We start from the raw sequence: 15556 nt of genomic DNA, 5'->3' as shown, positions 1-15556 counted from the left end.
ATTTACAGTTGACAGGTATTTTTTTCAGGTCACAGGAAAGTTGATTGATATAGCGATCAACTTTTCAGATTCCACAACAAAGTAAGAACTTTTTTAACATCAAGACCATGCCAAGAAGGGGCCAAGAATATAGCTCAGCAGTGCAGTGCCTGCCTGGCAAGTGTGAGATCATGAGTTCGATCCCAGTACCAAAAAAAAAGGGGGTGGGTGGGGAAAGACCACACTTAAGAGCAGGGTGTGGTGGTGTATGCCCATAATCCCAGTATTATTGGAGGCCAAGACAAGAGGATCATTGCAAGTTTAAGGCCAGCCTGAGCTACAAAATCAAATCACAGCCAGCTTGAGCTCTATAGCAAGACCCTATCTAAAAACAACAACAACAAAAACCCATACCATTGCCCTTTTACGTATAAAGAAACCAATACCTAGAGAGTTTCAGTAACACAGAAAACTTTACATAACTCTCACTATAAACATACATCATACTTTTACAATCTGAGCATGTGAATGTGTCAGGAGGAAAATGATTAAGCATGCAATCATCCCAGGTTTTACACCTAAGATTCTACCTCTACCTTCCCCATTTTTTCTCCTACCCCCCTCTAAGGAAGGTCCTACCTTTCCAGATTGTCCATTGTCTGAGAATTTTATATTGCAATGTAAGAAAGACAAGTGGAGGGAGAGGGAAATAAGAGAAACAAGTTAGGAGTGTGGGAGACATTGGGCATGTTAAGAAATGAAGTTGCAAGAGTTGCTGTAGTACATGCAGAAAGTGAATGAAACATAAAAGGAACATTGAAAGATGTGTTCTAATGTGCTCTCAAGCAACAAGCAAATATAGTGAGTTTTTTGATGCCAGATTTGTGTTCTTTGATCAGAAGACTGCCTTGAAACTGGACCACAAGGATGTTTGGTTTTTAAATAAGGTACATAGGAAACCAGCCTATGAGTTTGTCACTGAACAGGCTGGGGTAGAGTATGAATGAGGAGGAAAGACAAAAAGACACAGAGTTAGTTTTGAGTGCAGGGGCTTGGGGGCTCTTTTCTCTAGTGGACAATGAGCCATGAGCTTTTGGTTCACGCTGCTTTTATTTGACACACAAGTAGCAGGAGATTCAGCTGCCTGCTATTAGCTATTGCACATACCCAGGTAAACAACTGGAAGGCAGCTGTGTTGACACTTCCCTGGAACTTGCAATGTGCCAGCACAGCTGCACGCCACCAAAGAAGCACAGCTTGCCACTTTTCTTCTTTGTGCTTCCAGAGGAGGTCAATTAGACCGCAATCCTTATTACCTGGTCTCCTATAATGATAGGTGTATTTTAAAATACTGTCGGAGGGCCTACGGTGTAGCTCAGTGATAGGCCACATGGCTATCATGTGTAAAGGCCTGGGCTCAACCCTTGGCACCATAAAAAATTTATAAAAAATCATAACAAGAAACAAACAGGCCACTTATCATATGGAGAGGAGTGAGGAATGGGGAAAGCAGTCAAAATTGCTTAGAGAGATCTGTCCACACATAAATTATAAGAATGGAAAATTAAGTATTTCTTCCTGTTAAGTAACAATAGAGAAGATCAACCAATATATATCCAACAATGGTCTTTTTAAAAACACTATATACCTGATAGAATGGCCAACATTCCAAACACTGACTACATTAAATGCTGGGGAAGATGCAGAGTCACGGAAATGCTCATTCATTGCTGGTCCAACTACACAGTGATGCAGCCACGTTAGCATACAGTATTTTTTTTTTACAAGACTCAACATTTGATGTAGCAGTTATACTCATGAAGACTTTTTTAAAAACTTTGTTAGCATAGATCTGCAAAACATAATGACTATATCCATCATGGGGTCATGGTACACATGTAAACCCCCTTTTCTCCTTTTTATTTCCCCTTCCCCTCATTTTCATCCCATCTCTTCCCATTCTCAGATCCCCTTCTCTTTTCCACAAAGTGTATCTCTCTGTTTTCTACAATATGCACAGGGATGTTTATAGCAATTATGGTAATCCAAATATTGAATATTGTAATCCAAGTATTGTAACCCCCTTTCTAATCTTCCTCACAATTCAGAAGAGTTATATCTGTAATCCCATTGAAACCTCGGCAGGTTAATTCCAATCTACCATCTCCAATGCAACCCACAGTGAGAGTTAAGACACCAAGACACATTCAAAGTTAAGGGCAGCCAAAGGGTCCTAAACCTGATCCAAGTGAAGATATGCAGACAAAGGCCTTGATCCAAAGCCTCTCCCAGAATTTATTATCTTGTAAGAAGGTGTGGCTCAAGGATGAGTGTTGGGGAAGATGGTGGGAACTACATGAGTAACTTGAGCTGGTTAGCCAGGCAAGGAGAAAAGCATCTTTGTAATATGCATGGAGATACGCAGACAAACAAGTCTGCCTAACTAGACTGGGATAGCATATGATGAAGTTAGGAGACCATTATTTTAGTTTCTGATGTGTAAACTTTTGTCCCCTGAGTAGTCATAGCTTCTTACTTTGAGGCTGTATCCAGCAGTCATTCTTGGAGCTGAATGGCTCTGTGCTTTAATCTCTACAAAGAACACTGTGAGAGAAAATAGGAAACTGTCGGGTTGGACTCTGGGATTACATCCCAGAACCTGGCTGGCCTTATTTGCATCACTTAGAGACAATTGAAGAGAGAAGGGAATACCATAGCCAGCTCTGTACATATCAGTGTATGGAATTTAACTAATGTTGCAACAGTTGTTCTGCATTCAAGCAGAGGTGCCCATGGTCTTCTACAGCAATTTTATCTGGTGCCAAAACTTGGAACCAAACACCTGGCAGAACTTGGATCCAAAACTTAGTAAATGAATAGACAAAGTAAGATACATTCAAATAATGGAATGTTATTTGGTGCTGAGAAGTGAGCTATCAAATCATGAAAAGATATAGGGGAAATGTAAATATATATCACTAAATGTAAAAAGCCAAAAATGACACTTTACAAAAGGCAAAACTATGGAAACATTAAAAGATCAATGACTGGTGGAAGTTAGGGGAAGGGAAAGGAGTCGGAGTATAGAGGATAATACTGGTGAATACATACTGTTAGACATTCTTTTCAGGCCCATAGTGTGTCTAGTCATGGGTGAACTCCAGTAGACTTTTGGTCATAATGATGTGTGTGCCAGAGGATGGGAAATATACAGCAAAAATTCAGAATTCTTCCACCTAAGCAGAATTCTCAGGTGTCTAGTTTTCTGGCCATGAAACAGAGTTCTCCCTCCAAGATGAAAAACAAGTTGCTGCATCTGGAAACATTCACCACTAATAAACAGGAAGGTTACTGGCCTTCTTGGATTCTGCAGAGTACTTATATACCTTATTTGGTATTGTTCTGCTAACTCAGTTACATGTAACACACACAGAGTATCAATAATATGGCCAAAATAGCAAGGACAGAGGTTATACATGGGCTGCCTTACATTAAAGCTGGTACAGTCAATACTGAACATCAAATCTACCAATAATGAACCCTATTGTGGCACTGTTCCCTGAAAGTCCCATCAGTTCAGACGATAGCTCTGTATTCTGCCTATGGATTTACCTACAAAACTAATTGTGTGTCTTGTTCATTACCATTGTACCCTATACATTATTGTCCCTGACCAAAGAATTCATTTTAAAGCAAATCAAGAGTGGCATGGGCTTATGCTCATTCAATTCACTGGTTTTATGAGGCTCCTGAAGCAACTGGCCTGAGCAAGGTGGGATGGCCTTGGAGGAGCCAGTGAAATGTTAGAGCAAGGTAATATCCATCAAAATATGAGATAGACTCTAAAATATCAACCAATATATGGCCATATTTATTCTATAGCCAGACATATGTGTCCTTGAATCAGGGGCGAGAAGTAGAAAAGGCTTCCCTCTGTTATCCCTAGTGATCCGTTAATAAAAAATTTGTGGTTTTGCCTGTACAACTCTGTTGATTCAAATGTCTTAAATTCTAAGGAAGAAATTATACTGGTGGTAGATTTAACTGTTTTTTTCTTAAGTGACATCTGAAATGTCATTCAAGTCATTTGATCATTCCCAAAACAAAGAAGTAAACAAAAGAACACAGGTCCCTGTACTTACTGGGGGGGATGATAGATCCTGACTGTCGGAAGAGAAGTATGCCTGGAAGGCAGGAGATCCTTTAGGCTGTCTCTTAGCCCTCCTGTACCCGATGACAATCCAGTGTAGTCAGGATCACTGATGGCCCAGATCCTTCTAGAATGAAGGTTTGGATCTCCCCATCATGCAAGATAGCCTATTTACTAATGAAAAGAAATATGGACTAGGTAGTGAAAGAGAGAAGTAATAAACAACAGCTAAGACTACAAAACCAATTGTAGTATTCGTGGCAGTTTCTTCCTTATTTTGATATGGGCAGGTGGATAGTATCTTGTACGTTCATCAGCATATTTTTATTTTTCAGTCTTTAGTTCTCCAGCTATGTAAGATAGGATGTCCTAACAGTGATTAACCTTAGGTTGCACTGTTTAAATTATAGGCCACCAAGAGGAATATAATTCAGCTGAAAATGGGCAGAGGTGACACTATGCTTTGTGTTTCCTCTTGTGGGAGAGTTTAGATTTTTCCACTGCATCTTTATTTGAAAATTAGGTAACAAATTGCAGATTGTTAAATTAGAAGTTACATTTTTCAGAATTACATTTCTCTCAGGGTTCTAGGTTATAGTTGCCAAAATAAGGAAAGTTATGAAATTTAGAAGGCAGAGGAAATTAGTGACTACTAGTGCTTGATGCTTATTCTCCTCTCTCAGGCATGCATAGGTTATATGAGTTTCTAGCTATATATTCATGCTCTCCATGGCCTATCTGACTTTCTTGTCCTGCCTACCAGCCCTGCTGACCACCTGCTGCCACTGGCCCACCCCTATTTGGTGTTAGAAAGGTACCTAGAAGCGACAGCTGTTTCCTGTGGACCTCTCTATCAGTTTCCCCTTACCACCTCATTTCTGCAGCTGGCTGCACTTGGCTTTGCAAAATGACCAATTGGCGAGGCCTCTCTGATGGTTCCGCAGCTCCTCCCACACAGTCTATGGCCCGTTTTACATAGTTAATCTTTTACTTACTAATGCTCATAGTGATTCTGAACTCACCTGCCCACCGCTGGTACCAATGAAATGAAACATGTCATATATGACTTCTGGAAAGTCCCTAAAAAAGAAAGCAGACTTTATCATTTTCATATCCCTGCTGCCTAGAATGCAGGTGTGATGGCTGGGGCTACAGAACCAGCCCTTGGATTACAAAGGACCAGCAAGGGAAGGAACTAACTTGATACTTACAGAGCCTGGCTTTTATTTACAGAAAAGGAAAAAAATATTTCTCTAGGCTACTCTAGTTTTAATATTTCTGAGTCATAACCTCTCTAATTTCAAATTCACTATCATTCATAGCCTAAACAGATCTGAACTGGAACAGTGCCTAATACCTTTATTTTTAATGCTTTTTAAAAATTTTTCTGCACAGTATTTCATCAAATTATAACTCCACAGTATATTTAACCATGTATCCATAGAAAGGCATTGAGAGTTTATCTAACTTTATTGTAAATAATGATGTAGCAAGTATCTTTGAGAATGCATCCTTTGCATTTTTTTTTTTTTATGAGTTGTTCCCTTCACCAGCCTGTAAAGCCATCAGTGAACAGCAGTTTTCCCAACTTGGTATCCCCAACATCTAGCTCAGTGTCTGAAGTACCTCGGCACACCAACCGTGCACGTGCCTGAATAAAAAAAAATGGCTACATGACTTTAATCACACTGCTACCCTGCTCAACCAGCCGCAGACCCTTCCCAGACACTAGCCCCGCTGATCAACAGCCCTTCCTCAGAAACCAATCCAATGATCACTTCAGGCTCAAGGAATATGTAAATATCCCCCAGATGTAAGATAATTTTCATCAAAATGACCCAATGTTTTTACACCTTCACCCATCCATCCATTTTTTTATTTCTTCAACAGATACCTATGGGCTCTGTGGAAGATTCAACAATGGCAAAACCTGGCTCTTGGGCTCAGAGAAATCAGTTTGGTGGGGAGAACTTGGGGAAACCATTGTAATACAAGGGATGCTTTAAATTCCAGGCATGCCTCTCAACACAGTCTGGTCACCAGGTGACAAAGACATGAAATTTTTCAGAGATGTTTCCTCAAAGTGGACAAACGTGTTTCCAGCAAAAGAGAAGAGATGAGAACCAGGCTCTACCACAGAGTGTGCCCTTGTCCAATTGCCTGCACTGGAACTTAACATTTTTGAGTGATCCAGGCACGTGCAGTGATGACTCAAACTCTCCACACCACTTCCTGCAGACTTACATTCTTCATCCTCTCCCGCTATCCCATCCCCCTTCCTAAGACTGGACTTTGGTTTGTTTCCCTGTTTGGAACCTATGTTAGTTTCTGAGGATTGCCATGACAAAGTACCACAAATCAGGTGGCTTTACCAACAGAAATGTATTGTCTTGGGTTTTGGGCTGGAAGCCTGGGGTCATGGTGTCCTTAGGGTTTGTTCCTTCTGAGGGCAGGGAAGGAAGCATATTCTTCGGCACTCCTTGGTTGTTTGGCTTGTAGTTGACAGCTGTCTTCTACCCGTGTCTTTGTGATCTTTGCCTCTCTGTCTCTCTCCCTCTGTCTCGCCTCTTATCATTTAGGTACCCATGTTGTTGCTTATTGCTTAATGAAATTGACTGTCTCCTCTATAGACATTAATTATAAGGTAAAGGAATGAATAACAGAATTCAGTCTGAGGAAACACTGAGGCCAGCTCTGCTCAGCTTTTTGTAGATTTCCATTCTGTGCTTCATTCTCATGAAATATGGAATCAAGTATGTGAGCCCAGTGGCTGGGCCTGGCTCCGTGCAGTCTGAATGAATGTCCAGAGTCAATAATAGTGAAATATCATGCCCACAGATGGGGCTTTGTTAAGCTGTGTAGGCTTGTGCAAAGAGCAAGTGTGGCTACTGCGGGCCACTTTGGGGAGGGTTCCTTTAAATATCTGTTCAGAGAAATGAGCCTGAGAATACAAGCAGGCTGTTCACCACTACAACAGAATACACACTTAGAGAGCAGAAAGAGGTGTTCTAAAAGTGCTTAATCTGGGCCCGTGGATGATTTTCTAGGAGTCTGCAGCCAGTGTAATGCCCATCTATTATTTCCTTGCTGATACAAAGATTATGTCTTCTTTGGTGAGCAATCCTTGTGTACTTGAAAGCCTCCTTTTCAAACACCTGTCTCTTCTGCTGAGGGTTTTTCTGTGGCCACAGCAGCATGCTTGCCCAGCAGCAAAACAGGTTAAGATGGCCAGAGAGTGAACATCACCACCGTCAGCCAATAAAGGGAAAGAGCTGATAGGTAAATACCCATCTCTTCACACCTCAGGGGAATGATTTTGCATGTTCTGCATGTTTTCTCATATGGCCCAGAGACACTAGGCCTCCATCATCCACAGTGATACCCCTAAACCCACCTTTATGGGGTCTACTCCCTTTCCGACTTGTCTCATCATGTTACCTACGATTACCTTCCAAATTAATACCAACACCCAAATCCTATCTCAGGGTCTGGTTTTAAGGGAACCCCAATCAAATCAGGCCCCTTTCTCTTAGACAAATTCTCACTATATTCCAGCTGACCTCCAACTTGCTATGTCACCTAGACTGGCCTTGAGCCTTCTTTGGTCACCTAGTGCTGGAATTACAGGTGTGTGCTACTACTCCTGGCCTCAAACCAGGCTTTACAGAGCCCTGAAACTAGGTGCAAAAGTACGCTTGCCTGTGACCTTTTCTAGGACATCTAATCCAAAAGTTCTAATCCAAGCTCATAACGGGTTAGAATCACTATTCATTACAAAATCACTACATTCTTAGAATTGCTTCATCACTACTCACAGCTGAGAGTACGCACTTCTTTCCAGTCTAATCTCATCACTCTGAGTATGAGAAACCAAAAAGATTAGAGTCGGTATTTGAACTTGTTGACAGGCAGAGGTAGTGTGAACAACAATAGCAGAGAAGACAGTTCTGTGGGAGGAATACAGACAAGAGGGCCTTCCCATACGGCCCTCAGGAGCCGTGAACAGGCTGGCAACTGGCTACGGCTAATTTGAAGAGTGTGTGTGTTTGTCCGCGTGTGTGTTATATTATGTCAGAAGTGGGAGGGCCAGTAAATAAAAAGACAAATGTTACATGATTCCACTTATATGAGATACTTACAGTAGTCAAATGCAGAGACACAGAAGTTAAAAGTTTGATTACCAGGCATCGGAGAGGTGACAGAGGTTGAACTAGGTTTATTGAGTTTATAGTTTTAGTTTTCCAAGAAGTTTAGTTTTGGAGATGGGTGGTGGTGATGGTTTCACAAAAATGTGAAAGTATTTAATGCTGCTGAAGTCCATGCTACGTTTTTGTTATACATATCTCACACAATTTTTTTTTTTAAAGTTTAGGAACTGTCAATATGAATGAATGGCAAAAATGTAGAACAAACTGTCACCTACCCCAATGGGACATTTTTCAGTGTCTGGAGCTCACCATGTATTAGGATGACTTTGGGATTTGCCTGCAGGAACAAATGAGGGAAAGGAGGTGAGAAAGGAAGGCTTCCTCTCTGGCATGGGGAGTCACTCCTAACAAATTGCTGATGCCTTTGGGCCTGAGTTTCTCTTGATTGAGGAAAAACTTCACTGCAGTTCACACACACACACACACACACACACACCCTGACCACACACAGGCGGATGCCGAGAGAAAGGTCCCTGGGGAAAAGGCTGCTCTAGGCGGAATATAAAAATGCTCTTGCAGAAATGACAAGAAGTGACAAAAAAAAAAAAAAAAAAAAAAAAAAAAAGGAGGAGGAGAAAAATCCGTGTGTTTGGTGTGTGAAGAGTTAGACATCATCCCTAAAAAGAGGGAAGCAACAGAATCTGGGATGGGAAATAGCTGGGAAGGAAATGAAGGCAGGGAAAGATCTTGAATGAATTCTGCTCTGAAGATTATTTAGTGCAACAGGTTTCTAAGGCTACAGAGTTCATGAACCTCTGAGCATGTGTAGACCAAATCTCAGGAGAACCTCAGTTCTTAGGAAGAAATGTTAATGTTATTTTTTCCTGATAAGAAAAAAATTGCTTTAATTTTGTTTTGCACAATATAGTATTTGGTATGTGCAAGTACAGAGCAATCGCTCAAATAAACTTTTTGCATCTGGCCACTGTGAAACTAGCATATCCCACGGCCATCCTATCAGTAATCGTGCTGTGTCAGCAACTCTTCTCATCTCAGACCTGTCTGGTCACAATTTACCATTGAAAAACTTTTTTCTAGGATAATGTTTTACTAAAACATTATTATTATTATTATCATCATATTATTAATTTCTATTAATATTATTATTATCATATTATTAATAAGTTGATTCTTAGATTTTACCATCCCAATAATAATAGCAATTTCTAATAACTCTCCTGTGGCTGCAGCCAGGGGACGTGAAGGATGTGTAGGAACTGAGAACCACCGAAGGACATGCAAATATACCAAAAGAGTTCCAGGAGTTTAAACACCCTCAGTTAATGTCCAAGAGAACACAGTCTATACAAAGAACATTTTATGTAAGATCACCTTGTTCTCGAAATCCCATGTATAGTATTCATAGGAGTCTGTCAGCACTCTGACTGTTAACTCTTCAATGAAATTTAAAAATCGTAAAATTATAAAACCACTAAAAATATACCAAACACAAAATAATGGATATCATTTTCCTATACTGATGCCATCTATAACCAATTTAGAAATGCACAATTTAATACAGATTTTAGTAATTCGGTAGAACAACTTTAAGCAAATATAACTTTGCAGAGTTCATAAGGCAATGCATTAATATTGCTTTTTAATGTTGATTTAATATAAGGTATGATAAACCTGAGTGAGCAAACAAAAAGTATTGTTATTAATACTGTTTTGTACAAAATATTTTGCAAATATGCATCATTCACACAAAGTGAATTAATTTTTTAAGAGAGAGAAGGATACATCTTGTTGTGTCTTGGTTTTTTTTTTTTTTGTTACTAAATCTTACATCAACAATTTGTTTTCAAAAAAAAACAAGAATTTCTATAACAAAAATTTAATATTACGAATGCAAGATTGGTTAGTTTTATTTTGATTTAAATTTAACTTAGACTTTAATTGATTAACCTGATTGAACATAACTTTTCCAGTGTGTAAGAGCTTTAACTAAAGTCAAAATACACCAAAGTTTACTTTTATTTCAATAACGTTAAAATAGAAGTACTTAAGCAAACTCTAGGGGGTTCTATGAAAACTTTTTTCAGACTTCTGTGTATCAGTCGAGTTAGAGAAGCACTATCTTCTGGTGTTAGGAAATAATTTTCATAATACTTTTGTGTCTTGTGGTCAGAAGTGTGGACTGTCTTTCTCCTTGGCTGTCTTTTCAAGGAACTTTGTGTGGCAAATGACATTCAACAATAGAAATAATGTCTCCCTAGGAAGAAAACCACAAATTTGCTTACAGCATTGGAAGACAGAGATAGTAAAATGGAGACATGCTTATTGTCTACTATAAAAAAATTCAAGTTTCCTAAGCTCTGTGCTCCTCTCCTCTGACTATATATTCTCATTCACTGGCCCTCTTCACATTGCCCTGCAGGCATTAGGGCTGGGAGAAAGGGATGGAAACACAAACACTCTCTACTACTACTGCTCTTTGTAAAAATTGCCCTTTTTCTCTGTCCCAGAAATTTCAGTTTTTTACCAGCATCCATAAAACTGTGGCTAGACAAATTATTATCTTGCAAAGCCTCAGACTTTTCAAAGGTCTTGGTTACCAAGCTGGCCCCTCAAGGAAGTGGTGTATTAATCAGCTTTTCACCACTGTGATCCATGCTTGACACCTACAATTTAAAGGAAGATAAGTTTATTTTGCTCATGGTTTCAGAGGTTTCAGTCTATCTGTCTGCAAGGCAGAAACAGCATGGTTATAGGATGTGGAGCAGCATGGCAGCCAGGAAGCAGAGAGAGCGGGAAGAGACCTGAAGAAGAGGCCAAGGGCCGAATACAGTGCCCAAGGCCATGCTCCCATGAAACACCCAGAAGTGTGGTTTACTAATCTCCTAGGTGTCTTCTAAGCCAATCAAGCTGACAGCGAAGATTAATTTCATATGGTCTGGGTATAATTTCGCTATATGGATGCTAAGTAGTGGAGAAAGGCATTCTAGCTAGGTTAATGTCACTGATGAAAACTTGGCGATTAGAATGGACTGTGGTTCATTGCAGGGTGGTAAATAGCTTAACCTGATTAGAAGAGAAAGTTTGAACTGAGAAATTTTTTTTAAAGTTATGGTCAAATTGTCATATGTTTAAATATTGGGGCAAAAGAAATCCTGTTGCATAATTAAAAATAAAATTTGTAGACTTATAGCACTATTTCCCCAAAGTCACTATTTCATTTGTTTTACTTACCTAAGATTCTAAGCAGGGATATGATATATTGAATATTAAAGTTAGCTGTTATAAAGGAGTATGATGTAATAAAAGAAAATCACCAGGGTTCTTACATTTACTCTGCTATTGCCAGCAGTGTAATATTGGATGAGTTAACTCTCTGAGACCAATATCCTCATCTGTCATGAAAAAAGAATAATCACCTTAGTTTAGCAAATAGCAAAAGATATAGAAAATATCTTTAAAATTATTGTAGTATCCAGTATCTAGTAGAAAAATAAATGGTGAGGATACTTTTATGCATTATATTCAGCATAAATTGGAATAGAAGAAACAAGAGCACAGGTTTCTTCCATTTTGAAGTCTTGATAGCTATATAGGATCCAGGATAAAACAGTGATGGCAAGCCCAGCTCCATCAGGCAACCAGCATGATGGAGAGAAGCAGCCAACCCTGCCCCCATGTGCATGCCAGCTACCATCAGGACTCTGGTGGGTAGCCAGTGTGAGCCAGGAGAACCAGCCAGCCACACCTTGGAGAAGTTGCCAATGTCTAGAAAAGCCCTCACCACACCTCACTGCCTCGAGGGGAATCTGGGTTGGGAGAAACCCACATGCCTGACCCATCCCCCTACACTGTGGACAGGTAGCCAACATGGGAAGCACCTAGGACCCTGCAACCTGCTTGTCTGGAAGAACCCAGGAAAATATCAAGATGAAGAATCAAAAGGTGACCCCTGGCCTTCAGTCCAAATAGAACAATCCAAGAGACAAGGTTATGAAACAAAGCAAAAGTCACATACCTCAAATCTCTGGGATGATGGCAACTGAGGTGAACAAACTACTTCATGAGACTGCAAAAGAAATTAAATCAGAAATTTCTCAGGTAAAAGAAGAAATGAAAAACATAATTAAAGTGTTGCTGAGCATATCTAAAGAAGATGTAGAAAAAGGAGAATGAGGGAAACTTGAATGAACAATATAGAGAAGAACTTGGATGCATGAAACAGTCTCAGAGATATCCAGGAAATTAAAAACTCCACTGAGAGCTGGCTTGAAAGAAACTGAAGATAGGCTTTTGGACCTTGAAGACAGGATAGAAGCTAGTGATTGCAAAAGGAAAGATCTCTTAAAAATAACAAGGAACCAGGAAATAACGATTCAATGGCTACAAGGCAACACCAAGAAAAATAACTTGAGTGATAGGTGTCAGCAAAAAAAAAAAAAAAACAGGAGTCAACACAAATGACACAGAAATTATTTATAAAAGTGATAGCTGAGAACTTCCCAAGCATGGGAAAAGGATCTGCCATACAGATAAGTGAGCATATAGAACTCCAACTAGCCAATAACCAAAATAATCCACACCCAAACATATAATAGTCAAGATCCAGAAATTCAACATAAGAACAGAATATTAAACGTTATTAGAGAAAAGAAACAGATCACTTATAACAGAAAACCCCTCCAACCCAGACTGATGTACCCTACAAAACTATCTTTCAAAATTGATGGAAAAATAAGATTCTTTCATGTTAAAGAACAACTGAAGGAATTCATGACCACCAAACCAAACCTACAAAGAGTACTGAAGGATATTCTAGAGAAAAATAAAGATGACCATGGTCCCAGTAATAGCAGCAAAGTGGAATCACTGAGCAGGGCAGATCATTGAATGGAGGGGAAAAACATGGAGCCAACAGCAGGAAGAAAGCATGGCAGAGATGAACTAGTGCATGTTGGCCATAACCATTAATGTAAATGGCTTCAATTCACTAATAAAAAGAAACACAGGCAGAGTGGATCAAGAAACAAGATCCATCAATATGCATTACACACGAAACACATTAACTCGAAAGGAAACTCATAGATTGAAAGTCAAAGAAGAGAAAACAATGCTGCATGTGACAGGGAACTAGAAAGAAGCAGGGGTAGCTTGCCCATCAAACACTGAATGGATAAGAAAGATACGATACATTTTTATACAATGAAAAGATACTCGGTTATAAAGAAGGATAATCTTGAGACTCTTGTAGGTAAATGGATGCAACTGTGATCATGTTCTTGGGTGAGATGGTTTTGATTCACATAGGTGAACATCGTGAATCTCCCTAGTATAAAAAAAACTGAAGGAGTTATTGGGGTCCAAAATGTACAACAGATTTTGTAAAAGTAAAATGGGAAGAAATGTCTAAAAAGGGAAAGTGCTTGCTGCTACTGAGGAATTCATTTCCCAAAAACTACAAGGGAAAGCCCTCAATCTTTTTCTTTTACCCCGCTGGCTCTCAGCATTACTCTATTAACTATGGGTGATATTTCTTTGTATCTCTATGAGAGACGTGGTAGTACCATGAAAAAGTTGTAGTTAGACAGACTTGGGGTTAAATCACAACCCCATAATTCAACTCAGTCACCTTGTGTAAGTTAATTATAAATCATTTAGCCTTGTATATTAGTGACTTTCTCAGCACCTGAGATAAAACACCTACCTACTGACATCCACAAGTTAAAGGAAAAAAGGTTTACTTTGGCGCATGAATTCTCTAGGATTCTATTTGTAGTCTTTTGGCTCCAGGACAGAATAGCCATGGTGGAATGGCCTAGGGGAGGGAAGCTGCTCATATCATGGAGTCCAGGAGACAGACAGAAAAAACAGGAAATGGAGACAAAGATACTTTTATAGGTTGTAATGCTCAAAGACGGAGCATAGTTGTAAACAGCCAGCCCCAATCTCTTCACAGCATACTCCTAACCACTGAACTCATCCGTTGATGAGTCTACTGATGAGCATAGATTCAAGATCTATCCAAGATTCAGTCACCTTCAAGTCCCATGAGACTTAGAGGACATTTTTGATCCAAGTCATAGCATCTTGAATGAATTTAAATTATAAAATGAAAATAACAATGCATATACCAGAAAGGTAATATTGAAATAATTGTGGAAAACCATCAATAAATGTTGGTTATCCTCCTTCACCTCCTCCATTTTCTTTTCCCTGGACTTATTTTAAACCATGATCACAAGTTCTTTGATTCTTTCCCATTGATAAGTGGCATCTATGTTCTCTCACCTGGAGTCTGGGCAGGCTTGTGACTATTTCCACTGTAGAAGAAATTCACAAAAAAATGATGAAGCTCTGACCTAACTTTCTGGAAACCTTGAGAGTCCTGAGTGCCATGTTAGAAGTCTGACTACCCTAAAACCGAGTCCACTGATCCCAGAACACAACCATTACCCCAAGGCACTAAGCTTTTGGTAAAGCTGAATTGGCCCTTTACTAACATGTCATACCACTTAATACCACTAAATCATCTCTACTGACACAGAACAGGGTGGTCAAGCCCTCCTTAATATTCAACCTACAAAATCATGAGATACCAGCAATAGTCAACATAAACATACCTTTTATTCCTGTCCCTCCAATTCCTTCTTTTTCTGCCTCTTTATCTGAAGCAGCCAATCCTGAGTGCATTCTGCTTTGAATTCTTTCCTTACTCATAGTTCATTACATAAAATTTTTTGGGGGGGGGCAATTCATTTTATGTCCCTGCGCCTCCTCCTCCCTTCCCCTTCTCCCTCCCTCCCTCCCTCCTGTCTTTTATTCCATAAGAACTTCCTGAGTGTCTTCACTGTGTCACATACTAGACTGAGCACAATCCCTTTTCTCTATATCAGGTTCAACAGACTTATTTTAAAGACCAGAAAGTACATAATATAGGCTTGTAAATAATAATCTAACTCTATTATTAAGGCATGAAAGCAGCCATAGTTGTAAACAGCTGCATGTAGCTCTATTCCAATATTAACTTATCCAGATGTATTTTGTATTTGTTTACAGAAATCAGTGATAGAAGTAAGGTATAGTGCTCACTTGTAATCCTAATACTCTGGGAGTTTGAGGCAGGAGAGCCTGAAGTTTGAAATTGCCTGAAATTGCCTATGCAATTTAGGGAGATCCTAAAATAAAGTAAAATAAAATGAAATAAGGGGCCAGGATGTAGCTAAATACAAACGCCTTAAGTTCAGTTCCAGTAATGCAAAAG

The sequence above is a fragment of the Cavia porcellus genome, unplaced genomic scaffold (genome assembly GCF_034190915.1).
Source record: "Cavia porcellus strain 051 isolate PalLab524CR breed Dunkin Hartley unplaced genomic scaffold, mCavPor4.1 scaffold_1, whole genome shotgun sequence".
NCBI lineage: Eukaryota > Metazoa > Chordata > Mammalia > Rodentia > Caviidae > Cavia > Cavia porcellus.
Note: the sequence above shows the minus strand (reverse complement) of the source record.